We start from the raw sequence: 9541 nt of genomic DNA, 5'->3' as shown, positions 1-9541 counted from the left end.
AAAATCTAGATCCTTTAAATTTTCACTTCAAAAGAATAAAGTATAATTTGTATAAATATAATAAATAGTAAAAACTTATATTTTATTTCTAAAGTAAAATCTAAGATTAAAAAGATTTAAATTTAAATTAAAGTATAATCCATAATGTCATTTTTATTTGAGTATAAATAATATTAAAAATTTAATTGTGATGACTCACGGTGTAAAGTATTTTTTACAGTTATACAATTATATTTGTTCTTTTAAATGACTATTCATATGATTAATGTAAAAAATAATTATTTTTAATAATATGACATTATGTAATTAGATACATCTATAAAATTATTTTACATTCACAGTGCATCAAAATTAAATTCTAATTTTAATAGAAAGATCATACCCGTCAAAGAAAAACAAAGAACATATGGGAGAGAGAGATGAGAGAGTGAGAGGGGGTGGGAAACACTGGGAATGGTAGAACTAGGCATGTTAGTAGAGATCCGAGGGTTTGGAATCGAGAAGAGTACTGTCATTTGGAAAATGAATCGTTCTCCATTTTTGTAGATTATCTTCCTGAAGATATATCAAAGAGGGAGTTGTACCACCTCTTCAACTGGACTGGACGTATAAATGATATTTATCTCTCACGAAAACAAAAAAATAGTAATTTTTACGTTTTTACGTTCATTCGATATACAACAAGAGGTGGGGCTATGAAGGCTGTTGCGGAGATGAATAGAATGAGGTTACAAGGGAAGGTTGTTTCAGTAAGAGAAGCTAGGTATCGACGTATGAATGAAGTGGATAATAGGAACCGACATAATGAGGCGGGTGACGTCCAGAAATTTGTTAAGCTTCAATCTCAATAGGAGGAAAGCCGCAGGTTTCCAAAGAAGAATGTGAAAGAGATGAGACAAAATGGAGAAAGAAAAAAAAAGAAGATCCACATGGCAATGGTTAGACGAAGAATATGAAAATTTCAGTGGTAGAAGAAAATCTGGACTGGTTACAGAGGAGTCTAGTAGGCGGGACGACAAAGGCTATTGACTTCATTTCTTTGAAGTCCATGATTGGGAAGAATTTTCCTTAAGTTGTGCAAATATGAGAACTAGGAGCATACAAAGCACTCCTGACTTTTGACAGTGTCTTGGGTGCAGAGGAAGCTTACATGTTCAAAATGAACAACCTATTGCAATTTTTTCATAGCGTCTAGAGATGGGATGTGGAGGAGCGTAGTGAAACTCGAAGGGTATGGTTAGAGTGCTTTGGGGTTCCTTTGCATACGTGGTCAGCAGAGACTTTTAAGATTATAGGAAGCCAATGGGGAGAAGTTATCGGGTGTGACAAAGCCACGAAATCATGTCTCTCGCTCAGTGTGGGACGGGTGCAAATTGATACTTGTTTCATGGACATCATTAACGAGTGGGTTCACATCACAGTTGGTACTAGCGGATTTGATGTCCTGGTTAAAGAGATTGGTTGTGAGAGTTATGGAGCGGAGCGTAAAATTGAAGAGGTATGTTATTCTTGTATCCCGAAGGAATGCGAGAGGGCTGCAAGCAGTTCGAGCGCCATAGCACCGACGGAAAGCAGAGATCCGGTGGTTGAGTTGATAATGGCGGAGACAAGAGAGGAAGAAATGAATAAGGGTAGAAAAGTAATTCTAGAATATATTTTGAATGAATGAAGTAATTGCAATTCAATTCATATTCATACAGCAAAGGAAACGGTTGATCCTGATTTAGAGGCAAGTGATGATCTTATGGGATATAATGATTTATGTATTAATGATGCTGAATCAGAAAAAACAACCAGCTGTGACTTTGATAACGATGGGCTGAACAAACGACTTTCTTGGAGAAAAAAGGGAACCAAAAACAGGCTCCTGAGTAAGCCCACTACTTATTTTTGTTGCACTTGTGCCAAGGGAGGGCGTTTGGGCCTCATTCCTTTTCTTGGAAGCCTAGTGCATGCTGATGCTGATGGAGGAGGCGAGCTGGTGAGACCGGGTCGGGCAATGGTTGACCGGGTTGAAGTTGCTCCTCGTCCAGAGTTATGCGCCGCGGTCCAACAGCAGATTGAAGGGGAGATCTCTCTCTTGGATGGCGCTACGGTTCGACGCAGCTTCGGAGAGCTCCAAGTCGGCAAGCAGAGACGGGTTGGGGTAGGTGAGGGAGCTGTCGGGCGTGCAGCGGTGGTCGCTGGGCATGAGCTGCGACTGATGGGGCGCCCTGCTATAGAGATTGTGTCATCGACCGGGTGCCACTCCAGGCGGGCGATGGCTGGGCCACGTTCCTCCATGGATTGTGTGTGTGAAGAGGATGTGGTGGTAAGCTGTTTAGTGCCTGAAGAATAAGCTGCGACCCTGCAAGTTAGTCCGGCTAGAGATGGAGAATACGCTATTGAAGACGGTCTAATCTTGGACGATACGACACTTGATAGAGGCAGTGTCAGGACGGGGTATGGCATGGACATTAGCATCAGAATTTTGGAAAATAGTGATGAAGAGGATTTGGAACGTGAGGAGCAGAAGTTGGAAAATAGGAGGGCGTGGGAGTTAGCGGTTGAATCAGGAGCCGTGCAGTACAACGATGAAGATGATATAATGGCAATTCTTCAAGAACAGAATGAAGCACCAGCACAAAAGAGGATATTAGCGGAATAGAAAGAAAAGGCACAGAGATGCAGACCCAAAAATCTAAAAAAGGTGTTTAAAACAATTTTTAAATGATTTTTAGCTCTTGAAATATTAGGGGGTTACGGGGTGTTAAAAAATTGAGTATGGTGAAAGAACTAAAAAAGAAGCAAAAAGTGAATATGATAGGCTTGGTTGAAACTAAAATGCAAGTTGTGACTAAGTTTGTTGTAATACGAATTTGGGGGAGCAATGTTGTGGGGTGGGAGTTTGTTAGGTCGGAAGGCGCATCCGAGGGACTGTTGTTAATGTGGGATGACTTGCTGTTTAAAATGAATAATTGTTACAAAGGGGAGAGATGGTTATGTGTTCAAGGAGTGCTCTTAAAAAATGAGTTCGATTGCGCGTTTTGTTTAGCATATGGTGCTCATACTAGAATAGAAAAACTGGCTATGTGGGAGGAACTGAGCTTTATATCTGGGTTATATCAAGGTCTGATATGCTACATGGGAGACTTTAATGAGGTTGTTCAGGTGGAAGACAGAAAAAGTCAGGACAGGTTAACAGCGTCGGCAGAAGAGTTCAAGGAGTGGATTCAAGACATGCAGTTAATAGACTTACCGCTGAATGATTGAAAATTTACATAGTTTAGAGGCCGCTCCTGCAGTCGTATTGATATAATACTTTTGAGTGTAGAATGGCTTGAGGAGTTTCCAGAAATTCGATTAAAAGGTGGATCGAGAGGCTTGTCAGATCACTGCCCGATTATAGTTGAGAGCTCCAAATTCAAAGTTGGTCCACGACCTTTTCGGAGCTTAGATTCTTGGTTTACACATGAGAATTTCTTAAGAATGATTAGAGAGGAATGGAGAAATCTTGGCGAGTTACAATTCACAGAGAAACTGAAGGCTCTCACATTGTCTTCGGGGAGATGGCATAAGGCGAAATGCTGGCAATGGAGTTTATGATAGTACAGTGGAGGCTAGAAGAAAGGCCCTGGTAAGCTGCTGCAAGTGGTGGTATGAGAGAAAATAAATACATTGGAAGCAAATGTTGTGGTTCAGGCATGCGAAGGATATGGATAAAAACACTATATACTTCCATAACTTGGCGTCGGCAAGAAGGAGGAACAATAGAATTGATGCATTGGTAATTAATGGTAGGTTGATAAGAAATCAAGCTCGGATCAAGATTGCTATCAGAGAATTCTATAAGAATTTGTATCGTCAGGAGAGAGCGCCGGTTGTGGGGTTTAGGGATGGATTGGTAAATCGGATTGATGAAGAAGAGTTTGTAGCTTTGGAGAGAATGCCGACAATGGAGGAGGTTAGAGAGGCGGTATGGGACTGTGAATCATCTAAAGCTCCAAGAAGTGATGGGTACAACATGAACTTCATTAAAGGGTGCTGGGATGATATCGGTGCAGAGTTCACGTCAGCTGTACTGGAATTTTTTCAGTCATGAAGGCTACCTGTTGATTCGAATATTACGTGGGTGGCCCTAGCACCTAAGTTCACTGGAGCCAAGGAGACTAAGGACCTCTAGCCAATTAGCATGGTAGGTTTTGTATACAAAGTTATCTCTAAAGTGATGGTACGAAGGATGCGATCAGTGATGCCAGGTCTAGTAGGTGAGACTCAGAATGCCTTTGTAAAGGATCGGAAAATACATGATGGGGCGCTTATTACATGCGAAACAGTACAATGGTTAAAGTTGAGAAAAAAGAAAGCGGCAATCATTAAATTAGACTTCCAGAAGGCGTATGATCGAGTGGAGCTTCGTGAATATTATGCTACAAAAGATGGGCTTTGGTTGGAGGTGGAGGGAATGGGTGAAGGAATGTATTGGTACAACTTCTATGTCAATTCTGATAAATGACTCGCCAACAAAACCTTTTAAGATGGAAAGGGGTCTGAGACAAGGTGATCTATTGTCTCCATTTTTGTTTGTTCTTGTTATTGATGTTCTGCATAGGATGATAAGGGAGGCAGTCAGAAACAGACGGTTTGCATATGACAGTATATTATTCTGCCCACCGGAGGAGGAGACCATCAGAAACTATGCCAGGTTGCTAAGGTGATTTGAAATGATGTTAGGATTAAGTATCAACTTCGATAAATCTAGTTTGATCCCAATCAATTGTGAACAGTCATGGACCGTCAGTATGTTCAGCTTATTGGGATGCAAGGAGGCTAACCTACTAGTCAGATATCTTGGCATTCCTTTAGGAGCAAACCCAAGGCGGGTCAACACTTGGAGACCGATAATTGATAAAGTGGAGGAGAAGCTTAGCTTGTGGAAGGCAAAAGTGCTCAATGAAGTAGGTAAGCTAGTCCTTATCAAATCTATATTGAATAGCTTACCGATATACTATTTGAGCCTATATAAGATGACTAAGGGCAGTGGTAGAAAAGTTGATTTCATTGCAGAGAAAATTTCTATCGAGTAAGGAGGACGATAGGAATGGTTTGGCATTAGTTAAGTGGGAAGTAGTTCAGGCTCCTAAAAAGTTAGGTGGATTGGGGGTGGGTGATGCCGTGGTTAGGAACACAGCCCTCCTATTCAAGTGGTGGTGGTGTTTCTCAAAAGAGAAGTGTCCATTATAGAAGAAAGTAGTATGCTCTTGCCGTAACTTGAACCCCAATGTGATGCTATCATCTCATACATTGTCTAGTAGAAGGGGTCCATGGAAAGAAATATGCCAATTACAGTTCAAAGATCATAATATGAGAGATAAGATGATTGCTGGATTGTCTATGGAGGTGGGTGACGGAAGGGGGACCAGGTTCTGGGAAGATATTTGACTATAGAGTGGTTCGCCAAAGATTAGTTTTCCGAGGCTCTTCTCTATTTCAAACCAAAGGGGATCTGTCATAGGGGATTATGAGTTTTGGGACGGGTTAGAGTATATTTGGAACTTTTAGTGGAAGCGAGACTTATTCCAATGGGAGTTGGAATTAGTCAATCAACTACATGAAACTTTAAGGCCTGTTAAGATAGCATGTGATACGCAAGATAGAGTGATATGAAAGTTTGATAAGGAAGATATTTTTTCAACTAATTCTTTTGTGCAGGTGATGTAGTCAGAAACTCTTCCGGAGAATATTACTAGCTATAACTTCACCAAAACATTATGGAAAGGTTTGGTTCTGCCATGGGTGGAATTATTTGGCTAGTTTGTTTTGATAGGAAGAGTGAATAACAAATCAAGATTGTATAGGCTAGGAATTATTAGCCACGGTGATAACATGTGTGTTTTGTGTAAAAAAGAAACTGAACATATCTTCCACTTGTTTCTTGGTTGTAAGTTTACTTGGCAGGTGTGGCGTAAATGGATATCCGACTTTGGGAGGCTGTGGTCTATTCCAGGTTCGCTGAAAGAACATTTTAAGGGTTGGACAGGGGTTGTCAACAGGAAAGATGAGCGGAATAAGTGGCTCATATGTTTCTTTGCAGTTATCTGGAATGTTTGGTCAGAGAGAAATGGGCGGATCTTTAATAACAAGGAGGCTGGAGTGGAAGAGGTGTTTCACAAATCATTGACCAGCTGCAGAGAATGGGGTAGTTTGGATCCTTTTTTGTTGATGACAATGCCAGAGATAATACTTGGGATTGTTTTCATATATTTCGTTTGTTTTGACTTTTTAGAATCTGGTTGAAACTCTGTCACTCTACTGAATTGTGTTGAGATTACTTGTTCAAAAAAAAAAACAAAAAACATATAATTTTGACTTATGACTTAGTTAATCGAGAACTGGCTACAAATAGATCCGATTTAAGGTGAAAGTCATTTGATAGTAAATTGATTAAAAACAAAAAAAAGGGTAAAAAAATCAATTATCAAAACAACCGATTTAATTTTTGGTAGTTAATCTATTTAAAATAATAAATAAAAAAATAAAATTTATTTATAAAAAATTAAACATTTTGTTAAATATATTATTTTATTATATTTAATTTATTTCTGATTAAATATTTAAAATTTAAATTTATTGGTTTGATTTTGGAAATCTTAGACAGATGTAAATTAATAATTTGTTATTTATAGAAAATTAAATTATTTGACAAAATATTCAACAATAAATTTATATTTTTTATTATTAATATTATTAATGCTCAAATATATGGTTAACAATGATAGTTTTCTTTTAACAATTATTTGATAATCTGATTTTATGATTTGATGTTAGGCTAATCGATAACTAGAAAATAAAGCAAAAGAGTTTGTTTGCCAATAGGCCAATACTTCTTTTCTCAGCTTATTAACATATCAAACTTTTAACTTTCTATTAGATTTTGTTCAAGCGTATGTACACATATGTTTAACAGAATATGAACATTGTCCATATATTAACCAAAAAACTGTGGGTCGCACTAGTGTACAGATTGAAGTTCGTACAGATATACAGATGTGTATCACTGTATTTTACGTAATGACACGTGTTGGGCCCATGTCACAGTTTGCAGCCGGCTCAGAGGGGCTGTTGGGAGGTGATGGGACGTGAGACGAAGCCGGCTTGGTGGGGTAAACTTGAACGGGGTTACAAAGGTTAGGTATTCCGTTGGTTTGGGGCTCACGTGATGGACCTTGTTTGGGCCGGAAAAAAAAAAGATCGAACTTATCACTTGGTTCTTCACTTCGATACTATGCTAAACAGGGAAGGAAATCCCTAAGTTCAGTGCGGAGGACCCCATCGTTGGGGTTATTCCTGCCGGTCATGTTGGTGGCGCGCCGGAAAAGCCTGTGGTCGAAGTCGTAGGAGGCGGTGAAGGTGCTTGGCCACTGCACGGAGCCCCAGTTTTTCCCTCGAGTTGCGGAGTGGGGGACCAGCGATTCGTCTCATCTGGTAAGTAAGGAGTTGCTTGGCCCTTTCCTCATTCATCCTCCGTTGTTTTAATTAAATAATGGGCTCATGTTTAAGATTATCTGGAACATAAATGTTGTCTTGCTTGTTGTTCTGTGATTGTATATGTGTGAAGATGTAGTGGACAAGATAAGTAATTTGTTGATGTTGTGGTAACTGAATCTGCACTCCATTTCTAAGATTAAAAAAATATATGTTCGAGGAGGCAAAGAAATGAAGGAACAAGTACTGCAATTAGGAGATATACAAGTAGAGAGTTAAGTTGCGTGTTATGCATGATGATTCTTGCTTATGAAAATGGCTCTTAATATATTAGCAGTCAGTTTAAATTTATTTTTTATCAACGTATTTCAATTAACATTAGCAAAGTTTCTTAGGAATTTCTTATTCTGCGTAATTTTTAAACGGTCACCTCCGTAAAAAATTGAAAATTGCTATAATTAAAATAATTAAAAACCTGAAGTGATTAACCGAACCGATCCGCTGTCGCTTTTCTTTGATTCGTTGTCCATAACGCAGCAACCCAATCCGTTGCCATCAATTCAGGACCGTACGGGCCGGTTCAGTTGTTTTGCGGTCCATCACAATGACAAACCGACCGGATGACACCCATACAACTAATATCTTTCTTTTTCAATGAGCAAACCTCAAATCCAGTTATACTGACGGATAACCCCCAAATTCATTACTTTTGGAGTGTTCTCCCAAAGGATTCGATTCAACCAACCTCTACCGATTCTATGAAGTTTTCACATGATTCGACCGACTTTGACCGGTAACCGACTTTGACCGATTCTGTTTCTTTAGTTGTTCCAAGTTTGTACCAGACCAGCTGCGAATCCGGTCCACCGGTTTTTGCCGTGTAACAGCCCGGTCCAAATCGATTCTCACAACTATGGCGATTCATTTAACCTTTCTTAACATCCAGCAGACGCCACGTCGTCTCTTTTCTCCCGACACTCGTACTCTTCGGTCACATCATCCAACAACGAAGAAAGAAGGAAACAGAAGGCGACAAAGCTACGATGGCTTGTAGAACAAAGGGCTTCTTCCCGTAGCCATGCAACAACAAAGGGCTAATACCAAGAACCTAGTCAGACTAAGGTCAGAGCACAGCAACATCGCACCGAGGTTTACGACAGGTGATTGATTAACAGCAAAAAGTTGCCCTCCCGAATGTTTCGGTTGACCTGAATTTTACCATTTCTAAGAAGTTTTCACCTGCTTTCACCGGCTTTGACCGGTTCTAACCGACTTTGACTGGTTTTGTTCCTTAAGTTGTTCCAAGAATGCACCAAACCAGTTGCGAGTCCGGTTCACCAGTTTTTGCAGTCAAACTCTATCGGTCCGGACCGATTCTTACAACTATGTCGATTCATTCAACCTTCGAAACTCGACTCTTCTATAATAACGGTGAACGGGCAACGGTTGAACGCAAGAGAGTAAGAACAAAACACATAATTCAGTTCTCATTGATGCCTTACCTGTTTGAGTTCTTCTCCTAGATGGTTCTCATTTAGTATTTCTTTGTCTAATTCTGGTCAATTTGAGTCTCATCGAAAAAGACAAATATGGTGATATTTGTGAGAAACTGCCAATGAGAGGTAACGGACAATGAGTTACAGTTGGAGAAAAAGGCGTAAGATGTTTCAGATTTTTTTTGTACATCTTTCTGTTTTGCTTCATGATACTGTGGGAATTCTCTTGCAAGTTGGGTTAACACTTGGCTGTTGAAAGCTACGTTGAGTCTTAGTCAAATTCAGATTTGGTCAGAATCTGGATTAGTCCCAAATAGGATTCGATAGATCCTATTCAAAATATTGGTGTATGTAATTCAGCGAAAAAGCTAGTCAAATTCTATCAAGATTATGATGGAAACTGGATGTAGGCTACATTGCATTTAGTAGCTGAATCAGGATGTAACTGAATCATACCGTCTTTTTGGGCGGGTTACTCAGGCCAGCTCAATAAATTTCAGCCCATTTGCTGCCCTAACCACAAAATTCACAAGGGGCGGTCTAGTGTACAGATGCAAGTTGAGAAAGGCATACAGAGAATT

Source organism: Arachis stenosperma, chromosome 2 (assembly GCF_014773155.1).
Source record: "Arachis stenosperma cultivar V10309 chromosome 2, arast.V10309.gnm1.PFL2, whole genome shotgun sequence".
NCBI lineage: Eukaryota > Viridiplantae > Streptophyta > Magnoliopsida > Fabales > Fabaceae > Arachis > Arachis stenosperma.
This window is presented reverse-complemented; position numbering follows the sequence as displayed.